The sequence below is a fragment of the Camellia sinensis genome, chromosome 14, assembly GCF_055761805.1.
Source record: "Camellia sinensis isolate YWXY chromosome 14, ASM5576180v1, whole genome shotgun sequence".
Taxonomy (NCBI): Eukaryota; Viridiplantae; Streptophyta; class Magnoliopsida; order Ericales; family Theaceae; genus Camellia; species Camellia sinensis.
Genome location: NC_138974.1, coordinates 144,949,710 through 144,963,255, shown reverse-complemented (window position 1 = coordinate 144,963,255; position 13,546 = coordinate 144,949,710). Strand labels below are relative to the sequence as shown.

General features: G+C 59.0%; 1 long non-coding RNA gene across 1 annotated transcript in view; it reads right to left on the bottom strand.

Moving 5' to 3' along the window:
• Positions 1-12,824, bottom strand: part of LOC145807375 (uncharacterized) — a 13,276-nt gene extending 452 nt beyond the window's left edge. Inside the window, exons 1-3 of the long non-coding RNA XR_014350414.1 lie at positions 11,692-12,824; positions 6,389-7,186; positions 1-398 (exon numbers count right to left, since the gene is read on the bottom strand). The exon at positions 1-398 is cut by the window's left edge and continues 452 nt beyond it. This is a non-coding gene — a long non-coding RNA (uncharacterized LOC145807375). The remainder of the gene's footprint in view (positions 399-6,388; positions 7,187-11,691) is intronic.
• Positions 12,825-13,546: the final 722 nt, after the last annotated feature.

Genomic DNA, 13,546 nt, shown 5'->3' with positions numbered 1-13,546 from the left:
GATCACCCGAGGGACATGGAGGAATGCACCAGTGGAGTTCGCTGCACAGGCAGGGATGCGTCCAACTCGCACAAACCGAACACAACTCACGCGCCACGACGTACACTATGCACCAGCCCCCCAAAACGAATCACCCCCCGAAGGACCAAGAAGCCCGACGAACGCGCGAAAGCATTTAGAGAGGCCGAGCAAGCAACGGTTAGCGCGAACGCAAATAACAAGCGCAACAGGAAACTTCCGAGGGACATACTTTTCGCAACAAGCTTCCACTAGGAAAGCACAGGCAACTCGTTCGAACGTCAAAGCCAACCAAATGGCAATTACCCGAGGGACAGGCTTTTCGCAAGGCACCTTCCACTAGGGAAGCGCAGGCAACCCGAAGGCGAGTCGAAGACAACCTAAAGGCATCACCCGAGGGACATGGAGGAATGCACCAGTGGAGTTCGCTGCACAGGCAGGGATCCCTCCAACTCGCACAAACCGAACACAACTCACGCGCCACGACGTACACTGTGCACCAGCCCCCCAAAACGAATCACCCCCCGAAGGACTAAGAAGCCCGACGAACGCGCGAAAACATTTAGAGAGGCCGAGCAAGCACCGGTTAGCGCGAATGCGAATAACAAACGCAACAGGCAACTTTCGAGGGACATACTTCTCGCAACAAGCTTCCACAAGGAAAGCACAGGCAACTCGTTCGCACGCCAAAGCCAACCAAATGGCAATTTAACCGAGGGACATGCATTTCGCAAGGCAACTTGTACAATTACCCGAGGGACATGGCATGCTTGCCAAGGCCGTGGCTTGACATGCTGCTGGCCAAGGCCGGGGCATGCCATGCTGCTGGACGAGGCCGTGGCAAGGCATGCTGATGGCCGTGGCGTGGCAAGGCATGCTGATGGCCGAGGCCGTGGCGTGGCATGCCATGCTGCTGGACGAGGCCGTGGCAAGGCATGCTGCTGGCCAAGGCGTTGGCATGGCATGCTGCTGCTGACCAAGGCTTGGGCTTGCCATGCTGCTGGCAAAGGCCGCGGCATGGCATTCTGCCGGCCAAGGCCGCGGCATGGCATGCTGCCGGCCAAGGCTTTGGCATGCCATGTTGCTGGCCAAGGCCGTGGCATGGCATGCTGCTGGCCAAGGCCGTGGCATGACATGCTGGCCAAGGCCGGGGCATGGCAAGCTGCTGGCCAAGGTCGTGGCAAGGCACGCTGCTGGCCAAGGCCGGGGCATGGCACGCTGCTGGCCATGGCCGTGGCATGACAAGCTTGCCAAGGCCGGGGCATGGCGTGCTGCTGGCCAAGGCTTTGGCATGCCATGTTGCTGGCCAAGGCTGTGGCATGGCATGCTGCTGGCCAAGGCCGTGGCATGACATGCTGGCCAAGGCCGGGGCATGGCATGCTGCTGGCCAAGGCCGGGGCATGGCATGCTGCTGGCCAAGGCCGTGGCATGACATGCTTGCCAAGGCCAGGGCATGGCATGCTGCTGGCCAAGGCTTTGGCATGCCATGCTGCTGGCCAAGGCCGTGGCATGACATGCTTGCCAAGGCCAGGGCATGGCATGCTGCTGGCCAAGGCTGTGGCATGGCATGCTGCTGGCCAAGGCCGTGGCATGACATGCTGGCCAAGGCCGGGGCATGGCATGCTGCTGGCCAAGGCCGTGGCATGGCATGCTGCTGGCCAAGGCCGTGGCATGACATGCTTGCCAAGGCCCAGGGCATGGCATGCTGCTGGCCAAGGCTTTGGCATGCCATGTTGCTGACCCAGGCTGTGGCATGGCATGCTGGCCTAGGCCAACGTGCCACCGCCACCACCGCGGGCCGCCACTCGACGCATCCCGTGCTTGGCTATGTAGTTTCGATGCCACAAGCCAATGCCACAAGCCAAGCGATGGCATGTGCCAAGCGCCCGCCTAGGCATAGGCGTGGCCTATGGCCTGGCCATGCTGGCCAGCCTTAAGGGAGGTGCCCCCCCCTTATAATAGCCTGTTAAGCCCTTTTCAATCTGGCAGGAGGAAACACCAAGCATGTTCGAGGAGTCATAATGGGGTTTTTTTAAAAAGTAATGGTTTTTTGCCAAAACTTTCAACATGAAAGTTGTATGAAATAATTTAATACACCATAAAAAAAATTATAAAAAAATATTTGGCCACCGGAATATTTTATTTTAATTTATTTCAATTTTAATACTTAAAAAATAATAAAAATTACTAAAAATACTCAAAAAATTCTACAAAAATTCCAACAATTATAAGATGAGGCACTAGTAATTATAGTAATTTTTTTAATTATTTTTTTTATTTTTTATTTATTTTATTATAATTTTTATGAGTAAATAAATAATTAAAAAGCCCGACGAACGTGCAAAAACTCTTAGAGAAACCGAGCAAGCATCGGATAGCTCGAATGCAAATAACAAACGCAACAGGCAACTTCCGAGGGACATACTTTTCCCAACAAGCTTCCACTGGGGAAAGCACTAGCAACGTGTTCGCAAGTCAAAGGCAACCAAACGGCTATTACCCGAGGGACATGCATTTCGCAGGGCAACATATACGTAAGTCAAAGCCAAACCAAATGGCAATTACACGAGGGACAGGATTGCTTGCCAAGGGCGTGGCATGCGATGTTCTAGCCCAAGGCCAAGGCACGCCACGCTGCGGGACAAGGTCGTGGCAAGACATGCGGCTGGCCTTGGCCTTGGCATGGCATGCCACTGGCTTTGGCTGGGCTGCATTGGCCTTGGCATGGAATGTTGCTGGCTTCGGATGGGCTGCCTTGGCCTTGGCCTTGGCCTTGGCATGGCAAGCTGCTGGCCTTGGTCGTGGCATGGCATGCTGCTGGCCTTGGCCTTGGCACGGCATGCTGCTGGCCTTGGCCTTGGCATGGCATGCTGCTGGCTTTGGCTGGGCTACCTTGGCCGTGGCATGGCATGCTGCTGGCCTTGGCCTTGGCATGGCATGCTGCTGGCTTTGGCTGGGCTGCCTTGGCCGTGGCACGGCATGCTGCTGGCCTTGGCCTTGGCATGGCATGCTGCTGGCTTTGGCTGGGCTGCCTTGGCCGTGGCATGGCATGCTGCTGGCCTTGGCCTTGGCATGGCATGCTGCTGGCTTTGGCTGGGCTGCCTTGGCCGTGGCATGGCATGCTGCGGGCCTTGGCCATGGCATGGCATGCTGCCGGCTTGGGCTGGGCTGCCTTGGCCGTGGCATGGGATGCTGCCGGCCTTGGCCTTGGCATGGCATGCTGCTGGCTTTGGCTGGGCTGCCATGGCCGTGGAATGGCATGCTGCTGGCCTTGGCCTTGGCATGGCATGCTGCTTGCATTGGCTGGGCTGCCTTGGCCGTGGCATGGCATGCTGCTGGCCTGGGCCTTGGCATGGCATGCTGCTGGCTTTGGCTGGCCTGCCTTGGCCGTGCCATGGCATGCTGCTGGCCTTGGCCATGGCATGGCATGCTGCTGGCTTTGGCTGGGCTGCCTTGGCCGTGGCATGGCATGCTGCTGGCCTTGGCCTTGGCCTTGGCATGGCATGCTGCTGGCTTTGACTGGCCTGCCTTGGCCGTGGCATGGCATGCTGCTGGCCTTGGCCATGGCATGGCATGCTGCTGGCTTGGGCTGGGCTGCCTTGGCCGTGGCATGGCATGCTGCTGGCCTAGGCCTTGGCATGGCATGCTGCTGGCTTTGGCTGGCCTGCCTTGGCCGTGGCATGGCATGCTGCTGGCCTTGGCCTTGGCATGGCTTGCTGCTGGCATTGGCTGGGCTGCCTTTGCCGTGGCATGGCATGCTGCGGGCCTTGGCCTTGGCATGGCATGCTGCTGGCTTTGGCTGGGCTGCCTTGGCCGTGGCATGGCATGCTGCTGGCCTTGGCCTTGGCATGGCTTGCTGCTGGCATTGGCTGGGCTGCCTTGGCCGTGGCATCGCATGCTGCTGGCCTTGGCCTTGGCATGGCATGCTGCTGGCTTTGGCTGGATTGCCTTGGCCGTGGCATGGCATGCTGCTGGACTTGGCCTTGGCATGGCATGCTGCTGGCTTTGGCTGGCCTGCCTTGGCCTTGGCATGGCATGCTGCTGGCCTTGGCCTTGGCATGGCATGCTGCTGGCTTTGGCTGGCCTGCCTTGGCCGTGGCATGGCAAGCTGCTGGCCTTGGCCTTGGCATGGCATGCTGCTGGCTTTGGCTGGGCTGCCTTGGCCGTGGCATGGCATGCGGCTGGCCTTGGTATTGGCATGCCATGCTGCTGGCTTTGGCTGGCCTGCCTTGGCCGTGGCATGGCATGCTGCTGGCCTTGGCCATGGCATGGCATGCTGCTGGCTTGGGCTGGGCTGCCTTGGCCGTGGCATGGCATGCTGCTGGCCTAGGCCTTGGCATGGCATGCTGCTGGCTTTGGCTGGCCTGCCTTGGCCGTGGCATGGCATGCTGCTGGCCTTGGCCTTGGCATGGCTTGCTGCTGGCATTGGCTGGGCTGCCTTGGCCGTGGCATCGCATGCTGCTGGCCTTGGCCTTGGCATGGCATGCTGCGGGCTTTGGCTGGGCTGCCTTGGCCGTGGCATGGCATGCTGCTGGCCTTGGCCTTGGCATGGCATGCTGCTGGCTTTGGCTGGCCTGCCTTGGCCGTGGCATGGCATGCTGCTGGCCTTGGCCTTGGCATGGCATGCTGCTGGCTTTGGCTGGCCTGCCTTGGCCGTGGCATGGCATGCGGCTGGCCTTGGCCTTGGCATGGCATGCTGCTGGCTTTGGCTGGCCTGCCTTGGCCGTGCCATGGCATGCTGCTGGCCTTGGCCTTGGCATGGCATGCTGCTGGCTTTGGCTGGGCTGCCTTGGCCGTGGCATGGCATGCTGCTGGCCTTGGCCTTGGCATGGCATGCTGCTGGCTTTGGCTGGCCTGCCTTGGCCGTGGCATGGCATGCTGCTGGACTTGGCCATGGCATGGCATGCTGCTGGCTTGGGCTGGGCTGCCTTGGCCGTGGCATGGCATGCTGCTGGCCTAGGCCTTGGCATGGCATGCTGCTGGCTTTGGCTGGCCTGCCTTGGCCGTGGCATGGCATGCTGCTGGCCTTGGCCTTGGCATGGCTTGTTGCTGGCATTGGCTGGGCTGCCTTGGCCGTGGCATGGCATGCTGCTGGCCTTGGCCTTGGCATGGCATGCTGCTGGCTTTGGCTGGCCTGCCTTGGCCGTGGCATGGCATGCTGCTGGCCTTGGCCATGGCATGGCATGCTGCTGGCTTGGGCTGGGCTGCCTTGGCCGTGGCATGGCATGCTGCTGGCCTAGTCCTTGGCATGGCATGCTGCTGGCTTTGGCTGGCCTGCCTTGGCCGTGGCATGGCATGCTGCTGGCCTTGGCCATGGCATGGCTTGCTGCTGGCATTGGCTGGGCTGCCTTGGCCGTGGCATCGCATGCTGCTGGCCTTGGCCTTGGCATGGCAGGCTGCTGGCTTTGGCTGGGCTGCCTTGGCCTTGGCATGGCAGGCAGCTGGCTTTGGCTGGGCTGCCTTGGCCTTGGCATGGCATGCTGCTGGCCTTGGCCTTGGCATGGCATGCTGCTGGCCTTGGCCTTGGCATGGCATGCTGCTGGCTTTGGCTGGGCAGCCATGGCCGTGGCATGGCATGCTGCTGGCCTTGGCCTTGGCATGGCATGCGGCTGGCTTTGGCTGGCCTGCCTTGGCCGGGGCATGGCATGCTGCTGGCCTTGGCCTTGGCATGGCATGCTTCTGGCTTTGGCTGGGCTGCCTTGGCCGTGGCATGGCATGCTGCTGGCCTTGGCCTTGGCATGGCATGCTGCTGGCTTTGGCTGGGCTGCCTTGGCCGTGGCATGGCTTGCTGCTGGCCTTGGCCTTGGCATGGCATGCTGCTGGCTTTGGCTGGGCTGCCTTGGCCTTGGCATGGCATGCTGCTGGCTTTGGTTGGGCTGCCTTGGCCGTGGCATGGCATGCTGCTGGCCTTGGCCTTGGCATGGCATGCTGCTGGCTTTGGCCGGGCAGCCTTGGCCTTGGCATGGCATGCTGCTGGCCTTGGCCTTGGCATGGCATGTTGCTGGCTTTGGCTGGGCTGCCTTGGCCGTGGCATGGCATGCTGCTGGCCTAGGCCTTGGCATGGCATGCTGCTGGCTTTGGCTGGCCTGCCTTGGCCGTGGCATGGCATGCTGCTGGCCTTGGCCTTGGCATGGCAGGCTGCTGGCTTTGGCTGGGCTGCCTTGGCCTTGGCATGGCATGCTGCTGGCCTTGGCCTTGGCATGACATACTTTTCGCAACAACCTTCCACTAGGAAAGCACAGGCAACTCGTTCGAACGTCAAAGCCAACCAAATGGCAATTACCCGAGGGACAGCTTTTCGCAAGGCACCTTCCACTAGGGAAGCGCTGACAACCCGAAGGCGAGTCGAAGACAACCTAAAGGCGATCACCCGAGGGACATGGAGGAATGCACCAGTGGAGTTCGCTGCACAGGCAGGGATCCGTCCAACTCGCACAAACCGAACACAACTCACGCGCCACGACGTACACTGTGCACCAGCCCCCCAAAACGAATCACCCCCCGAAGGTCTATGAAGCCCGACGAACGCGCGAAAACATTTAGAGAGGCCGAGCAAGCACCGGTTAGCGCGAATGCAAGTAACAAGCGCAACAGGCAACTTTCGAGGGACATACTTTTCGCAACAAGCATCCACTAGGAAAGCATAGGCAACTCGTTCGAACGTCAAAGCCAACCAAATGGCAATTACCCGAGGGACACGCTTTTCGCAAGGCACCTTCCACTAGGGAAGCGCAGGCAACCCGAAGGCGAGTCGAAGACAACCTAAAGGCGATCACCCGAGGGACATGGAGGAATGCACCAGTGGAGTTCGCTGCACAGGCAGGGATCCCTCCAACTCGCACAAACCGAACACAACTCACGCGCCACGACGTACACTGTGCACCAGCCCCCCAAAACGAATCACCCCCCGAAGGACTAAGAAGCCCGACGAACGCGCGAAAACATTTAGAGAGGCCGAGCAAGCACCGGTTAGCGCGAATGCAAATAACAAGCGCAACAGGCAACTTTCGAGGGACATACTTTTCACAACAAGCTTCCACTAGGAAAGCATAGGCAACTCGTTCGAACGTCAAAGCCAACCAAATGGCAATTACCCGAGGGACACGCTTTTCGCAAGGCACCTTCCACTAGGGAAGCGCAGGCAACCCGAAGGCGAGTCGAAGACAACCTAAAGGCGATCACCCGAGGGACATGGAGGAATGCACCAGTGGAGTTCGCTGCACAGGCAGGGATCCCTCCAACTCGCACAAACCGAACACAACTCACGCGCCACGACGTACACTGTGCACCAGCCCCCCAAAACGAATCGCCCCCCGAAGGACTAAGAAGCCCGACGAACGCGCGAAAACATTTAGAGAGGCCGAGCAAGCACCGGTTAGCGCGAATGCGAATAACAAACGCAACAGGCAACTTTCGAGGGACATACTTCTCGCAACAAGCTTCCACAAGGAAAGCACAGGCAACTCGTTCGCACGCCAAAGCCAACCAAATGGCGATTTAACCGAGGGACATGCATTTCGCAAGGCAACTTGTACAATTACCCGAGGGACATGGCATGCTTGCCAAGGCCGTGGCTTGGCATGCTTGCCAAGGCCGTGGCATGACATGCTGCTGGCCAAGGCCGGGGCATGCCATGCTGCTGGACGAGGCCGTGGCAAGGCATGCTGATGGCCGAGGCCGTGGCAAGGCATGCTGATGGCCGAGGCCGTGGCGTGGCATGCCATGCTGCTGGACGAGGCCGTGGCAAGGCATGCCATGCTGCTGGCCAAGGCGTTGGCATGGCATGCTGCTGCTGACCAAGGCTTGGGCTTGCCATGCTGCTGGCAAAGGCCGCGGCATGGCATGCTGCCGGCCAAGGCCGCGGCATGGCATGCTGCCGGCCAAGGCTTTGGCATGCCATGTCGCTGGCCAAGGCCGTGGCATGGCATGCTGCTGGCCAAGGCCGTGGCATGACATGCTGCTGGCCAAGGCCGGGGCATGGCACGCTGCTGGCCAAGGCCGGGGCATGGCACGCTGCTGGCCAAGGCCGGGGCATGGCACGCTGCTGGCCATGGCCGTGGCATGACAAGCTTGCCAAGGCCGGGGCATGGCGTGCTGCTGGCCAAGGCTTTGGCATGCCATGTTGCTGGCCAAGGCTGTGGCATGGCATGCTGCTGGCCAAGGCCGTGGCATGACATGCTGGCCAAGGCCGTGGCATGGCATGCTGCTGGCCAAGGCCGTGGCATGACATGCTTGCCAAGGCCAGGGCATGGCATGCTGCTGGCCAAGGCTTTGGCATGCCATGTTGCTGGACGAGGCTGTGGCATGGCATGCTGGCCTAGGCCAACGTGCCACCGCCACCACCGCGGGCCGCCACTCGACGCATCCCGTGCTTGGCTATGTAGTTTCGATGCCACAAGCCAATGCCACAAGCCAAGCGATGGCATGTGCCAAGCGCCCGCCTAGGCATAGGCGTGGCCTGTGGCCTGGCCATGCTGGCCAGCCTTAAGGGAGGTGCCCCCCCCTTATAATAGCCTGTTAAGCCCTTTTCAATCTGGCAGGAGGAAACATCAAGCATGTTCGAGGAGTCATAATGGGGTTTTTTAAAAAGTAATGGTTTTTTGCCAAAACTTTCAACATGAAAGTTGTATGAAATAATTTAATACACCATAAAAAAAATTATAAAAAAATATTTGGCACCCGGAATATTTTATTTTAATTTATTTCAATTTTAATACTTAAAAAATAATAAAAATTACTAAAAATACTCAAAAAATTCTAGAAAAATTCCAACAATTATAAGATGAGGCACTAGTAATTATAGTAATTTTTTTAATTATTTTTTTATTTTTTATTTATTTTATTATAATTTTTATGAGTAAATAAATAATTAAAAAGCCCGACGAACGTGCAAAAACTCTTAGAGAAACCGAGCAAGCATCGGATAGCTCGAATGCAAATAACAAACGCAACAGGCAACTTCCGAGGGACATATTTTTCCCAACAAGCTTCCACTGGGGAAAGCACTAGCAACGTGTTCGCAAGTCAAAGGCAACCAAACGGCTATTACCCGAGGGACATGCATTTCGCAGGGCAACATATACGTAAGTCAAAGCCAAACCAAATGGCAATTACACGAGGGACAGGATTGCTTGCCAAGGGCGTGGCATGCGATGTTCTAGCCCAAGGCCAAGGCACGCCACGCTGCGGGACAAGGCCGTGGCAAGACATGCGGCTGGCCTTGGCCTTGGCATGGCATGCCGCTGGCTTTGGCTGGGCTTGCGTTGGCCTTGGCATGGAATGTTGCTGGCTTCGAATGGGCTGCCTTGGCCTTGGCCTTGGCCTTGGCATGGCATGCTGCGGGCCTTGGCCGTGGCATGGCATGCAGCTGGCCTTGGCCTTCGCATGGCATGCTGCTGGCTTGGGCTGGGCTGCCTTGGCCGTGGCATGGCATGCTGCTGGCCTAGGCCTTGGCATGGCATGCTGCTGGCTTTGGCTGGGCTGCCTTGGCCGTGGCATGGCATGCTGCTGGCCTTGGCCTTGGCATGGCATGCTGCTGGTTTTGGCTGGGCTGCCTTGGCCGTGGCAAGGCATGCTGCTGGCCTTGGCCTTGGCATGGCATGCTGCTGGCTTTGGCTGGCCTGCCTTGGCCGTGGCATGGCATGCTGCTGGCCTTGGCCTTGGCATGGCATGCTGCTGGCTTTGGCTGGGCTGCCTTGGCCGTGGCATGGCATGCTGCTGGCCTTGGCCTTGGCATGGCATGCTGCTGGCTTTGGCTGGCCTGCCTTGGCCGTGGCATGGCATGCTGCTGGCCTTGGCCTTGGCATGGCATGCTTCTCGCTTTGGCTGGGCTGCCTTGGCCGTGGCATGGCATGCTGCTGGCCTTGGCCTTGGCATGGCAGGCTGCTGGCTTTGGCTGGGCTGCCTTGGCCTTGGCATGGCATGCTGCTGGCCTTGGCCTTGGCATGGCATGCTGCTGGCTTGCTGCTGGCCTTGGCCTTGGCATGCTGCTGGCTTGCTGCTGGCCTTGGCCTTGGCATGGCATGCTGCTGGCTTTGGCTGGGCAGCCTTGGCCGTGGCATGGCATGCTGCTGGCCTTGGCCTTGGCATGGCATGCGGCTGGCTTTGGCTGGCCTGCCTTGGCCGTGGCATGGCATGTTGCTGGCCTTGGCCTTGGCATGGCATGCTTCTGGCTTTGGCTGGGCTGCATTGGCCGTGGCATGGCATGCTGCTGGCCTTGGCCTTGGCATGGCATGCTGCTGGCTTTGGCTGGGCTGCCTTGGCCGTGGCATGGCTTGCTGCTGGCCTTGGCCTTGGCATGGCATGCTGCTGGCTTTGGCTGGGCTGCCTTGGCCGTGGCATGGCATGCTGCAGGCGCGGCCGTAGCCCGCAACGAGCGACGAACGCTTGGCGGGAAAACGGAGGTCGAAGACCCCGTGTACCCGCACAAGGCTCCGAATCCGAGAGCACGAGCATAACTGCCCGCGGGCAATGCCACCGACACGGCAACGTGAGAGGACAGCACGGAACACGGGAGATACTTTGGGGTTCCCCCAGCGCCACGAGGTGGCGAGGAGAATATAGGCACACGATACGGACCGAATTCCTTTTCTTTAGGTAGGCAACACAGGAACCCACGCGAGGCAGAAGGCAAGATTTTGCCCCCGAGCACAAATGAAGAGGAATGCACCAGAGGAGTTCGCTGCACAGGCAGGGATCCATCCAACTCACACAAACCAAACACAACTCACGCGCCACGACGTACACTACGCACCAGCCGCCCGAAACGAATCGCACCCCGAAGGACTAAGAAGCCAGACGAACGTGCGAGAACATTCAGAGAAGCCGAGCAAGCACCGGTTAGCGCGACTGCAGGTAACAAAGGCAACGTGCAAAACTTCCGAGGGACATACTTTTCGCAGCAAGCTTCCACTTGGAAAGCACAGGCAGCTCGTTCGCAAGTCAAAGCCAACGAGATGGCAATTACCCGAGGGGCATGCTTTTCGCAAGGCACCTTCCACTGGGGAAGCGCAGGCAACTAGCTTGTAGGCAAGTCAAAGCCAACCGGACGGCTACCAACCGAGGGACATAAATTTTCGCAAGGAGCTTCCACTAGGAGAGCGCAGGCAACTCGTAGGCAAGTCAAAGCCAACCGAACGGCAACAAACCGAGGGACATAGCTTTTCGCAGGGACCTTTACCGCTAGGGAAAGCGCAGGCAACCTGTAGGAATCCCGCGGACGATGAAGAGGAATGCACCGGTGGAGTTCGCTGCACAGGCAGGGATCCATCCAACTCGCACAAACCAAACACAACTCACGCGCCACGACGTACACTACGCACCAGCCGCCCGAAACGAATCACACCCCGCAGGACTAAGAAGCCCGACGAACGTGGGAAAACATTTAGAGAAGCTGAGCAAGCACCGGTTAGCGCGACTGCAAATAACAAAAGGCAACAAGCAACTTCCGGGGGACATAACTTTCACGACAACCTTCCACTGGGAAACCGCAGGCAACTTTCGAGGGACATACTTTTCGCAACAAGGTTCCACTAGGAAAGCACAGGCAACTCGTTCGAACGTCAAAGCCAACCAAATGGCAATTACCCGAGGGACAGCTTTTCGCAAGGCACCTTCCACTAGGGAAGCGCAGACAACCCGAAGGCGAGTCGAAGACAACCTAAAGGCGATCACCCGAGGGACATGGAGGAATGCACCAGTGGAGTTCGCTGCACAGGCAGGGATCCGTCCAACTCGCACAAACCGAACACAACTCACGCGCCACAACGTACACTGTGCACCAGCCCCCCAAAACGAATCACCCCCCGAAGGACTAAGAAGCCCGACGAACGCGCGAAAACATTTAGAGAGGCCGAGCAAGCACCGGTTAGCGCGAATGCAAGTAACAAGCGCAACAGGCAACTTTCGAGGGACATACTTTTCGCAACAAGCATCCACTAGGAAAGCATAGGCAACTCGTTCGAACGTCAAAGCCAACCAAATGGCAATTACCCGAGGGACACGCTTTTCGCAAGGCACCTTCCACTAGGGAAGCGCAGGCAACCCGAAGGCGAGTCGAAGACAACCTAAAGGCGATCACCCGAGGGACATGGAGGAATGCACCAGTGGAGTTCGCTGCACAGGCAGGGATCCCTCCAACTCGCACAAACCGAACACAACTCACGCGCCACGACGTACACTGTGCACCAGCCCCCCAAAACGAATCACCCCCCGAAGGACTAAGAAGCCCGACGAACGCGCGAAAACATTTAGAGAGGCCGAGCAAGCACCGGTTAGCGCGAATGCAAATAACAAGCGCAACAGGCAACTTTCGAGGGACATACTTTTCGCAACAAGCTTCCACTAGGAAAGCATAGGCAACTCGTTCGAACGTCAAAGCCAACCAAATGGCAATTACCCGAGGGACACGCTTTTCGCAAGGCACCTTCCACTAGGGAAGCGCAGGCAACCCGAAGGCGAGTCGAAGACAACCTAAAGGCGATCACCCGAGGGACATGGAGGAATGCACCAGTGGAGTTCGCTGCACAGGCAGGGATCCCTCCAACTCGCACAAACCGAACACAACTCACGCGCCACGACGTACACTGTGCACCAGCCCCCCATAACGAATCGCCCCCCGAAGGACTAAGAAGCCCGACGAACGCGCGAAAACATTTAGAGAGGCCGAGCAAGCACCGGTTAGCGCGAATGCGAATAACAAACGCAACAGGCAACTTTCGAGGGACATACTTCTCGCAACAAGCTTCCACAAGGAAAGCACAGGCAACTCGTTCGCACGCCAAAGCCAACCAAATGGCGATTTAACCGAGGGACATGCATTTCGCAAGGCAACTTGTACAATTACCCGAGGGACATGGCATGCTTGCCAAGGCCGTGGCTTGGCATGCTTGCCAAGGCCGTGGCATGACATGCTGCTGGCCAAGGCCGGGGCATGCCACGCTGCTGGACGAGGCCGTGGCAAGGCATGCTGATGGCCGAGGCCGTGGCAAGGCATGCTGATGGCCGAGGCCGTGGCGTGGCATGCCATGCTGCTGGACGAGGCCGTGGCAAGGCATGCCATGCTACTGGCCAAGGCGTTGGCATGGCATGCTGCTGCTGACCAAGGCTTGGGCTTGCCATGCTGCTGGCAAAGGCCGCGGCATGGCATGCTGCCGGCGAAGGCCGCGGCATGGCATGCTGCCGGCCAAGGCTTTGGCATGCCATGTCGCTGGCCAAGGCCGTGGCATGGCATGCTGCTGGCCAAGGCCGTGGCATGGCACGCTGCTGGCCAAGGCCGGGGCATGGCACGCTGCTGGCCAAGGCCGGGGCATGGCACGCTGCTGGCCATGGCCGTGGCATGACAAGCTTGCCAAGGCCGGGGCATGGCGTGCTGCTGGCCAAGGCTTTGGCATGCCATGTTGCTGGCCAAGGCTGTGGCATGGCATGCTGCTGGCCAAGGCCGTGGCATGACATGCTGGCCAAGGCCGGGGCATGGCATGCTGCTGGCCAAGGCCGTGGCATGACATGCTTGCCAAGGCCTGGGCATGGC